The sequence below is a fragment of the Furipterus horrens genome, unplaced genomic scaffold (assembly GCF_987537825.1).
Source record: "Furipterus horrens unplaced genomic scaffold, mFurHor1.1.pri manual_scaffold_8, whole genome shotgun sequence".
NCBI lineage: Eukaryota > Metazoa > Chordata > Mammalia > Chiroptera > Furipteridae > Furipterus > Furipterus horrens.
Window position 1 is genome coordinate 32,231,074 of NW_028327178.1, and position 13,104 is coordinate 32,244,177.

The window sequence follows — 13,104 nt, forward strand, 5'->3', positions numbered from 1 at the left end:
AAACTGAAAGTGGATTGAGAAAAGTCATAAAAATGCTGACTGGACTCACTTTAAATTTATGATTACAAACCTCAAAGGGATTTTGGTCCTGCCAAGCATCCTGCTCTGTATTGCCCTTGAAGATACGCTCTATCACTCAGCTCTTTCTCATCTGCTTCTCTCTCCTCAAACCTCTACAGCTTCCTCTGTTGCCTCACTCTTATGTACTAATCATGCTTTTCTTTAGTAGAAAAATTGGAAAACTTCCAGATGCTTCCATTTATATATCTACCAATTCAACTGTGTTTATCTATACATATGTATATATTTTGTCTTTTCTCATAGAAAGACAAAACATGGATTGGCAGACTGCCACAATCCAATGACAGCACTTCAATTGGTGCACTGGGGTCTAGCATCTCACTCTTTTATGATTTTTCTACTTAAATAGTTCCTTTTCTCAATTATTATCTTCTTTTGTATCTAGTGGAACATTCCAAAGAGTTTATGTATGTGTACATATGCTTACACACACATGCATCCATACACACACATGAGTATCTATCCATTTACATATATATACATACATACCCTCAGTTTTTATTATTCACACTAGTTATGGTCTATAAATTCATTGGGAACACTAAATGAGAACTATTGCTCCTAGCAGAAATACAGAGTAGATTCCTGAAAGTTTCAGGTTATAGCATTTTGTTTCACATGTGTTCTTGTTTAAAGATGCCATATTTAATATGTATTTCTTACATAGTTCATTGTATGGTCTTTGAATAATTTAAAGCTGGAACTCTAGAAGTTATTTGCATTAATTAGGTTTGTTTGTCAGTGTTCCTTGAAAAATAAACCAGGCTTATCAGTGTTGAAAACCCATTCTTACATATAACCCTCTTCTTATATAACATTTAGCAAGTATTGTAAAAGATTATCTATAGGCTCCTGATCTGTAGAATCTGCCTTGTTTTCAAATTTCACATTTTTATGCCAGATTCCTTTGCCGTGTCTGAGCCAGTCAGCACTAGCTGAGTTGGGTTTAACATCTTCATGAACCTGGGTAATGTGACTGTAAATTTCCTTGGCTTTCAGCCTCATGACAAGACAGTCCACTATGGCTTTTTCATCTGTTGCCATCTCATGGACCTACAAATTTAGCCATTTTTCCACCTTTCCTATAGCCTTATTATGTATTATAGCTGATACTTTAGCACTTTCTGGAGTAGAAAAATATACAGTTTGTTAAATTTTCTGTTCTTTCTTCTGATTTTAGCATATTGTTGATTCACTAACTTTGATTTCAGAGCTAACAATATTATAACACATGCACAAACAAAGCTTATCTAACACACATATTTCTCCCTAAGTTATATCATAGTTATGCTTACTAGCACTGGATGGAAGCACTCCAGTACTACACTTTACACAGTGAAATCACAAGCAAAATATTACAAAAATGTAAAAAATGTGACACCAAGTAGATGATGAAAATAACTTTTGTTTACAGGTTGAAACTGACACAGGAAGACTATACTCTTGCCTTGTTTAACCTTAACCAGGAAGGTGCACATCAGGAGACTCAAATTTTTCACCACTCTGTGCATGTCTGAAAGACTGAAAAGCACCATGGGTGTTGATTGGGGTAGGGGGATTACAAATAAATATTACTAAGTAGGGTGAATTTGCAAGTACAAAAAATCTGTGAATAAAAGTATTGACTATATGTATGTATGTATATGAGAGGGAAACAAAGAAAACCACAGAATTATCTTCTGGAGGGCAAGCCCCTTGTAGTACAGGCTTCCCCCACTAGGTAAGTGTTCTAAGAACCCATCTGTATCAGTGCACCAGCTGGTATTGTTGTAAGAAGCTGCGTTCACCTTCAGTGAATTTTTTTTGAAGATTCTTTTAACATGTTTGCCCATTTCATGATGGGTGGCTTATGGGTGCACCTGCCCACACCACGCTGAGTGGTCAGCAGTTTTTGACCAAAAACTATATGACTTCTATGCCCCACCCTCCCTATTTGCCCAATCTCACCAAGAGCAATTAAAAAAAATTTCCCCAAGTGAAAAAGTCCTAAAAAGAAAACATTTTGCTGATGTGGAAGAGGTGAAACAAATAAAAAATGACAGAAGCACTAAAAGGCATAAAAACTGATGAGTTCAAAAACTGTTTTGAGCAGTAGAAAAAGATGTCTCGATAGGAGTATTGCATCAATTGGAGAGTACTTCTGAAGGTGACTGAGGCTTAACCCAGTAAGAATAAATACACAATCTTTTGTAAATAAATTGTCATTATTCTTGCATCTTCCTTGTATATATGCATGTGTGTGTGTGTGTGTATTAAAATCACAAATGTGGTATATATGTATGTATGGTATAATTGAAAAATAACAAAAACAGAAAGTTTTGTCTCTGGTTCACCTGCAATTTAACGCCCTATATTTCTGCTCTTCTGGAGTTGTATATAGTCTCACTAGCTCCAATAACAGGAGGTACATAGGTTATTAAATCTTAATTTGCTTTTTTCTTGCCAATCTCTCATGTCAATTTGATTATTAGACCAGACAGAGGAAACTTGAAATGTAGAGAAAACATTTTTCTCTCCAACATCTTCTTTGTCACTAAAGTAAATATCTTAAAAGTACTGCTTTCTTACACTGAAAATTCTCCTCTTTTATTTAAACCTTGAAGGCTCTTAAAACTAATGCTTATTTGTATACATAATGCTGAAAGTAATTTGTCTGAATTTTTTATTTAAATACTTTCTACTATCTTTTTATTAAAAAAGCTGAAGAAATAAAATATCTAGTATGTGTTTAGAGAATCAAATGAAGTCAGTAAATAGTTATTTGATGACTTCATCCTTCCATGTAAAGGTGCATTTTTGAAGTTTGTTAAATACCATTTTTCTTAAAATAAGATATTTCAATCTTATACGTTGACAGAAATCATTTACTTATGTAGTACTATCATTCAGATAGTGATAATAATATTTTAATGGTAATTATTTAATGCCAAGACAAAGCACAAGTAAATACTTTTAAAACCATCTATACACCAAATATTGTCCCTTCACTGAAAGAATATTAAGTGATCTGAATTTTTGTGTGGCAGAATTATATCCCTTCACTGCTATGATAGCAACATATCCAATTAAGATAATATTAAAGAATCAACTTTATTCATACATGTCCCCCACCTCCTAGGAACTTCTATTTTTAATTTTAATAAAATTTGAATCACCTTATATAGTCACATTTTAAGATGATTATCACAGTCCAAATATTGCTTTTCATGTGTGTTTGTTTATAGTAATTACTCTGATTTACTTAAATGCAGAGTAAGATTAACAAACATATGCAAATAAAGTGTGGAGGGAATAGAATTAAAATGAGTGTTTCTAATTCAGAATGACCTGTTCGGGGACAGCTTCAGGAAAATTGAAGAGTATAGAGGATTAACCTATGTGAGACCCTTTTTTGTACCTGATCTTCTTCACAGAAGTGCAATATAATTTCTTGCTTTCACTGTCCTTTACAACTAGATCTAGGTTTGCAAATATTGTAACTGCTCCTCCAGATGAGTAAACTTATGTTTTTTTCCCAACATAAGAATCAATCAATTTGAAAAATGAATATACTATAATTGATTTGGAAGTATAGCTTTATCCAACTTAGTACACAGGGAAGTTTTTTTGTATTTTTTTAATCAGGTATACTGAGTTATAATTTACAATAAAATTTACAGTTTAAAAGATATAAAGAATGTTGAATATAAATGAGATAATATATAGAAAGTGCCTAGTTTATTGCATATCATAAATGGTTTCTCCATAAGTAATAACCACTGATCATCTTAATGTCAATCCAGTTTATATTTCTAACCACTAAACTACAAGATTCATAAGGATCATGAATAGTTTTTGTTACATTTTATTTTTTTAATATTTTTTCCTTTTATTTTTATTTTTTATTTTTGTTCTATTACAGTTGTCCCATTTCCCCACATTGCTCTCCCCTGCCCACCCTTCTCCCACAGTCAATCCCATTTTCTAATGCTTACTCCAATCTGTGGCGGTGCAGTAAAAATGTGTCAATGAATGAATAAATTAAAATCCCTCTTATGTATCTGTTTTCCAACTAAAAAATTTCCCCCTCTCATCTCTTCTTAGTTTTTGATCCTTATCAGGATCTTATAAATCTGATTTTAAGACTCTAGATTCCATTCTACACCTTTATGTTCTGCTATGTCCCTATGCCCCTGTAGCATCTCTGTTTTTCAAGAACAGGTTCCTGAACACCATCCATAATGTCATCTAATATTCTTCTACTACTTCACTTAAGTGAAATCTAGCTGCTCCCATGAAAGCAATTACTTGAAACATATCTCCTTGATGTAGATACTTCAGAACTGAATAACTGAAGACCTAGTGAATCCTGGCAATGAGTCTCAATCCATCAGACATCAATCTGCTAGCCCAGATGGATTATATTTACCATATTTCCCCTCAGAAAAAGCAATATACAGGGGTAGGCAAAAGTAGCTTTATGATTGTTCATGTGCAAAATAATGCAATTAATAAAAAATACAAGAGCAAACTTTGTGTATCTTGTACTAACAACTGTAAACTTACTTTTGCCAGGCTCTGCACATATTTGCAAGATAATCTTTGGTAAACCACTTGGTAATTATATACAACATGTGCATATTTGTGTGTGAAAGTACTTGTATTTCAGTAGTCCTCATTTCAAAATGTCAAATAAAGGAAAAATGTTGACAATATTCCACTGGATATTTGAAGATAAATTTTATAACTTTGCCTACAAATTTAGTTACTTGTTACTTACTCTGCCAACACTTTTCCCTTTTTCTAATTAATAGAATAGTCAAGATTAAGTGTGCATTTTATAAAGAAACATACAACTGTATTTTTAAAAATTATACTTCCAGAATATAAAGTACATAATGTCAGAGACTATAATATGGTCCCTTGAATACTTATAATTATTTTAATTAGGATGATGTCATTTATTAAAGAATGGAAAAACAATAGCAAAATACTAAAAGCTTCAAAATATTAGCGAAAAAGAAATTTATTAGTTACAGTAAGTCATTAGTTCAAGGAAAGAAAAAAAAGCTCAAAGCAAATTATTTTTGCCTGTTGAATTAATAGTGCACCAACTGAAGAAGAACCAATGAGATAAAGTTAAAAAGAACATAACATGTATGTTATGAACAGCAGATAAGCATATTTACTTTAGAAGTGAATAGCAGCACCTTGCATAAAAATAAAGTTTCACTGCTGGGGGATGTATGGTTTATCACTAATTTAAAAGTTATAGAAGAAACATGATTTCCAGAATTATTAATATGGCAGCTATGGCAAAGTACTGCTTAGATCTGCTGCAGGAGGCATCGTTCAGTGACAGCCTCAGCTGGATCTATCCTCCGTCTGGATCTACCATTGTGTTTCCACTGAGACCATGCTTCCTGCAGGCTGTTCCAGGGTCAGGCACAATGGCGGTGCAAGTACAGTGAGGGTTCCATCACAAGTCCTGGGTTATTCTAATGAGTGACTTTCGCTTGAAGATCTCGCATTTGCCTATTCAAATTATTCTTAAAATTGCTTTTAGTCCAAGTTTTTTTGTTTTTTTTTTTCACTCCAGTCCTTCTTTCCTCTTCTTCTGTCACAGGTGTCAGACCTATATTGCATTCTGAAGACACTTCCTATTTTCTTCTTTTTCCTCCCCTTTATTCTTCAGGGGTATTTTCGCCAATATTTTTTTTTAATGTCTCCTCCTGCCTTGGTGACAGCTTTTTGGAGAATGTGAACTGACACAAGATCAATAAAAACAAAGGAAATGACAATATTTAAAATCTTTATATATTGGTTCACGTAAAAATTTTGTTCTTTTGATATCATTGCTTATGAAACAGAGGGAGTCATTATAATGATTTAAAGTCTCATTTTAAGAATTGAATCAAGTATTTTAGCATTTAATTTAAATATTCATTAGTCAAGATATTAGATTAGCCAATGAAATGTTAAAGATTTCACAAACCAAAGAATGTTATCAGCAATGTTCATATAATTCATGTGATCCATTGAATGATAAATTACATAAACTATGAAAAGAAAATAAAGAAGAAATGAACAACTGGCCTTAAAATTATCCTAAAAAGATTTTGTTTACTAATTGATTCTAGGTAGAATTGTTTTAGTTAAGTGAATCAGAAATTAATAGCAAAGTTAAAACACTATGAAATAATGTGGCATGTACTTAATATGTATTTGGAAAAATAAATGAGGTTCTTATTATGCAATAAAGAAATTAAAGGGAGTATTAGTAAATTTATTAACAGTAGTGTTATTTAACAAGTCCTTGCTGCCCAAGAACTTCCAGTTTCTGTCTTTGTAGTAGTTAAGGATAAGCTCAAGCATAAAGAAATGGAACTATACTCCCTCATTTGTGTTTTATTAAAAATATATGATATTTAATTTAAAATCTGTATGAACATGCAATATTAGATTAGGTGATTAATCCATTTGAAATGGTTGTGAACCATGTTAGCCAATAATTCAGGAAGAATTAATTAAAAAATGATTTTGAAGCTGAAGCTTAATTTAATACCTCTAATTATGATAAGTTTTGGACCCAATTAAAACTTACAAACTCATTGCTTAGAAACTAAATTAATTATCAGAAAATTTTCAACTACATATTTTGATTAAAATAGCTGACTTTATGTAGCATTACAGTTATTGAGACGCAACAAAACCAATTGTAAATATATGTGAACAAAATTTGGTGGTTTTTATTTGTAAGAGTGGAATAAACAAATTCTATTAAATTAAAAGAAATAGATGGTTAAAGGATTTCATTCAACTTATTCAGTAAAAGTAATTTAAACAATTTAAAAAGTATGTATTAAAATTATTTGTTTGATATAGTCATTTTGTTCTTTTTCAGTCCTATAAGGACAGAGTCCTAGGATTTCTACTGTATAGTATCTCTAAAACTCTTTGTAGTATTTTCCTTTTTAAATTATTTATAACTTTATTTCAGTTAAATATGACCATAAAGGTCCAGTAAGACATTTAAATGTCAAGGGGGCCCTGATCAGTGTGGCTCATTTTGTTGGGGTGTCATCCTGCAAAGTGAAGGGTTGCCTGTCCCATTCCCAGTCAGGGCACATGCCTGGGCTGCCATTCTGTCCCAAGTTAGGGTGTGGGCATGTATGGGAGGCAACCAATCAATGTTTCTTTCTCACATTAATGTTTCTCTCCCTGTTTCTCCTTCCCTTCCACTCTCTCTAAAAATAAGTAAATAAAATCCTAAAAAAATGTTAATGTGAGATATCTGAAATTTTACTACCTATGTTTTCCTCTAGGATTTTTATGGTATTGAAACTTATATTTACCACATTTTTCTTTCCATAAGACACAAATTTTCTCCCCAAAAGAGGGGGGAAATGTCTGTGCATCTTATGGAGTGAATATTGTGTCACAGACTGTGATGTGTATTACTTAACCTGTCAGCAGTGGTGACAGCTGTTAGAAGAGGAAGAGGTGGGCCCACATGAAACCCCTGGGGGTGCTTAAAAGTACCACTTTACTGCTGAATCTGAGGGTATCTGGCTCAGTTGCCATCTGCCTCTGCCCATCACCCAGGCCCTGGGAGAGTGCAGAGAGCTACCTGACACTCCCAGCTACAACCATTGACCTATTGAATCGGCTGAAGCTAAAAACGGGTATGAGGCACAGCACCAATTGCCAATTGTCTTTGACATTGGGTGGGGTTTGTGTCAGTAGAACCACCTCCAATCACCAATCACTGTGTTTTAAGCTCTGCCAATCACGGGAGTCAGATGGGTGGAACTGAAGTAACATGTTCTCCACTGGCTACTGGCTCCCTGGATACTACAGCTGTCTCATCTACCTCCATACTGTTTCCAGTGCACAACAGATTCCTGTGTGAGGAGGCCATCAGTAATTGGGTGTGCAGCCATAAATGCTGAAGTTTGTAGTATATAAAGGGAGTTGTGGTGTGGTCACTATTCTAGTAGTGACATAGACACTGAGGGGATTAAGGAGTATCATTAGCCATAACAGGCACTGGGGTTAGTCCGCCAGAACCTGTAACTAGGATAGTGATACTCTCAGTGACTGTTACAACTAGTCATACCTCCTAACCCTCTCAATTTCTGTTATTAAAGGCCCACATAAATTCTGACACTAGTGATGGTGAGTTCTGGGGGTTCCCAGAAAACTAGAAGAGTAGTTGAACCTTAAAGTCTCTCCTCATTTGTTAATGATAAGGATGATGGTTCTTAATACTGCTTTTGACTGCTGTTCACTTTACATACTTGAAATACTATTCTGTTATATTTTATTAAATATTTTAGTATACCATTTGGCTCAGAATGTTTTTTTCTTATTTCCCTCCTCTAAACCTAGGTGCAACTTATGGTCAGGTGCGTCTTATAGTGAGAAAAATACGGTAATTCTTTTATTCATCTCAAGTTTATTCTAGTGTATTGTGTAAGTTGTTGCTCCAGTTATTTTTTTTTTTTTTGCAGTTCTTCCTACACTATTTATTCAAGAGACTGTCTTTACTTCATTGTATGCTCTTGCCTCCTTTGTCAAATACAAGGGAAGAGCCAAAAATAACCAGAATTAATTTATTTTAAAAAGTGTATATTTATTCTCATATTTTTAAACTTCAGTCACCTTCAAAGTACTCTCCATTTGATGCAATACACCTCCCGAGACCATTTTTTCACTGCTCAAAACAAGTTTTAAACGTATCAATTTTGATGCCTTTTAGTACATCTACTGTTTTTTGTTTCACCTCTTCCAAATCTAAAAAATATTTCCCTTTGAGGACTTCTCATCTGGGGAAACAAACAAAAAGTTGCTCGAGGCAAGATCACGTGGACAGGAAGGATGGGGCACAGGGGTCATGCTGTTTTTTGGTCAAAGACTGCTGAACACTCAGCAGTGTGGGCAGGTGTGCTCGTAAATCACCCGTCATGAAACGGGCAAACTTGTTGAAAGAGCCTTCAAACAAATTCACTGAAACCAAATTCAGCCTCTCACAGTTTGCTAGCACAAGACTGTGGTCTGTTAGGAACTGGGCCACACAGCAGGAGGTGAGTGGCAAGGGAGTGAGGTTTTGTTTACATTATTGCCTGAAGCTCCACCTCCTGTCCCCACCACACTCTGCCTCCCTTCCATGGAAAAATGGTCTTCCACAAAACTGGTCTCCAGTGCCCAAAAGTTTGGGGACTGCTGCTACAAGGCGCCCACCCTCCAGAAGATAATTCTGTGTTTTTGGGGGGGTCCCACTTGTATTAATTGACCATAAAGGTGTGGGTTTATTTCTGGGCTTTCTATTCTGTTCCATTGTTCTATGTGTCTGTCCTTATGCCAGTACCAGACTGTTTTGATTATAGTGGCCTTATAGTATAGTTTGATATCAGGTATTGTGATTACTCTAACTTTGTTCTTCTTTCTCAGGATTTCTGAGGCTATTTGGGGGTCTTTTTGGTTCCACATAAGTTTTTGGAATATCTGTTTTAGATCCATGAAATATGTGATTGTTATTTTAATAGGAATTGCATTGAGTCTATAGATTGCTTTAGGTAGTATGGATATTTTAATGATGTTAATTCTTCCAATTAATGAACATAGTATATGCTTCCACTTATCTGTATCTTCCTTCATTTCTTTCTTCAATGTCCTATTGTTTTCTAAATACAGGTCTTTTACATCCTTGGTTAAATTTATTCCTAGGCACCTCATTTTTTTTTCACTGCAATAGTAAATGGCATTGTTTTCTTACTTCCTCTTTCTGATAGTTCATTACTGATGTATAGAAATTCTATGATTTCTCAGTATTGATTTTGTATTCTGCTACTTTGTTGAATTCATTTATTAGGTCTATATTATAGTTTTCTGTTTGTTTTTTGTTGTTTGTTTTTGGTGGAACTTATAGGGTTTCTAATGACAATTTTATTTCCTCCTTTTCAATTTGGATGCCTTATATATCTTCTTGTCTGACACTATGGTTAGAACTTCCAGTCGTCGTCGTCGGCAGCCGTCCGTCTCGAGAGACGATGGTGTAGCTTCTTAAGAGTCTATCTGCACCGCCGAGAATGGCTGTGCAGTCCGACTCGGGAGTGACACGGTATCTGTCTCCTCCCGTGTTGAATCGACATCTTGCGATGACGCTGGAGTGTCCTCTCCAGTGAAGCTGAAGCTACAGAGCCTGGGCGGGGTAATATGGAGGGTCTGCTGTTGCCCATGCAGCAGACCCCCCCTCTCTTCGCAGCTGAAGGGTCCAAGGGAAAGACGGAGTCAATACAGCTTGGCTTCAGGTGCGCCGCAGGAGTTGCCGGTGTTGACTACAACGTCAAACCGCCTTAGGGACTCCGGCTCCGGATTTTCTGTCGGGGTTTACTCCCTTAGCCTTTCCCCTGAAGAGGTATGCCGCAAGGCAGCGGAGGTTTTTTGGAGTCAGAGTTTTCCTTCTCTGATGTGCCCTGACTGGAAGATCGAACCAGCGACACTTAGCTCGCAGGCCGACGCTCAATCCACTGAGCCAAACCAGCCAGGGTTAGAACTTCCAGTAATATGTTGAATAAGGGTGGTGAAAATGGACATCCCTATCTTATTCCTGATCTTGGAGGAAATACGTTTAGTTTTTCCCCATTGAGTATGATGTTGGCTGTAGGTTTTTTGTATATGGCTTCTTCTAATGAACAAAATGAAATAATGAGCAAATATAATCAGAAACATAGAAATATGGAACAGACTGACAGCTGTAGAAGGAGAGGGGAGGTGAGGTCTAGTTGAAAGGAGGGGAAGGGGTTAGACAAAGAATGTATATGAATGACTCACGGACATGGACAATGGTGTGAGAATTGGCTGTGGAATGAGATGGGAGGGTTGGGGGAGGGAGCAAAGGGAGAAAATAGGGACAACTGTAATAACATAAATAATTTAAAAATGTTTAACTTTCGAAAAAGAAGTCAAGGGGTAGTTCCTCATTTTGTAGAAATCCTATCCCTTATATTAAAAATATCTACTATACCTGGCTCCTTTAAGTAATTCCAGCAATGCCTGAGTCATTGTGATATAAAGATCCTCACTTATTTCCAAAATGCCTTGGGAAATGCCTCTGAGGCAAGAGTCCTGTGAACTACAGAATTTTCTCATGTTAAAGAGACTATGTGAGCTGAAGCATGATAGCATCATTTCCTCCTGAATTCTTCCCCTGACTCCACAGCTACTTTTCTAAAATGAAGAGTTATTTTAATTGTATCTGTTTGAAGAAATAGCAATGCATTGTCCTGTCAGAATACTGAATCTTTCTGGCTCTGGTTTGGTCTCCATATTGCTGAAGAAAAAGAGCAGAGGGAATTGCTCAGTATATACCCACGGCCCCAGAATTTCAAGTCTACAAGAACTTAAGAAAGTTGATCTTGAGAGAAAGAGACAGAAATTTTTGCTACACTGACTTTTTGTGGTCGACACCATCAGAGTCTGGCAGCTCCAGAAGGGTTTTCAAGGCTTGCTTCCCTGTAGGACTCTGTGTAACAACAGGATTGGGCACTAGATATTTTGGGTTTTCAGCTTTGACTGATAAGAATTCAATAATTATTTCCTTCTCATCATTTTCAATATTTTTCCCTAAGAACAAATTATAGCTAAATACAAGCAGAATCATGAAAAAATATAAGTAAGAAATCAGAGGAAATTACAGGTTTTTGGGTTTTTTAAAATTATTTATTTATTCATTTTAGGTATGCTATTTTATTCAGAGACCAAACCCCAGCTCACATCCTTGCCATGAGCAGGACACACTAATTTTCCTAGCTATAGATTGATCTTGTTACAAGTCCCATGTGATCTATCCATTTTGTATGGTTCTAGGAAGGCTCATTCACACACTCTCATCCCTAACTTAACATTACTGTTAAGTTTACAGAATACTGTTTCTTAGATTAAGAGCCAATATGCAACTGTAAACTGAATGCCTAGAAAATTTACCAACATTGTAGATTCCAGGCCTCTACCTGACTCACTGAATCAATATGTCCAGTGTATGACCTAGAGATTTAACTTTATCAAATAAGGCAGGTGATTTCTGCAAGCATTCATTTTGAGATCTACTGCCTTAAAATCTAAGGAGCTACTTTATTTTAAAGTCACAGGTGATTTGAGTTCCAGTTTTTTAAAGGGTGTTACCATTTGTTTTTTAACATAGTTGGAGTAAAAAATTAAAACAAGACAAAAGCAATAACTCAGCATGGTTCTTTCTCCATGGTTTATCTTTTATCTTCTAAATACATTGCTCTCCTTAGATCAAAGACAGACACTGAAGAATTCATCTTAGTAAATACTTTATCATTTGGTCTCACCATTTATGTCTGTCTCAACTCAGAGTTATAATATTGTGAATAAAATGAATGTAATAAGTAGCAAATTATGGTTAAGACCTATGGTAAGTTGGCAGTTATTAAGGATAACTTTGAGTTTTTCTGAATAAACATTATTTGTTTCAATGATCAAAAATGTATTTTATGACATTGATTTACATATCTATTAAATATATTATTTTGAAAAACTTAACTTTTTGGAAAAACCTTTTAAATAAAATTCAAAATAATTAAACATTTTACATAGTTATATTTCATCCATTAGGATATTTTTTCATAATCTAAATCTTCAAATAGTCTTTCAATTTGTTTGATTATCCCAGTTGTTATTATGTTATTGTTAAAAATGGTAACCATTTTAGTAGTGTAGTTTTATGTGTTTGTTGTTTTATATCCTGAGTGATTTTGTTTTGTTACATTTAGTTTCATGCTTTTAAAAATGGTGTTTCTGCTTTTGAAAACTTTTTCTTACCATTCACGATTTGTTTGTAAATCTCTCACTTCATACTGAACTAGCAAAAGATTAGATTTTTCCATTTTATGTTTTTTAACATAAAGATGAAGCTTTCTAGAAACCTGGCGTGACCTTTTTCATTTGTGATGGTTTTTATATGCCTATGGCCAGTGAGCTTTGTATCTTAGTTTCCACAGAGAGTTCATATCTGGG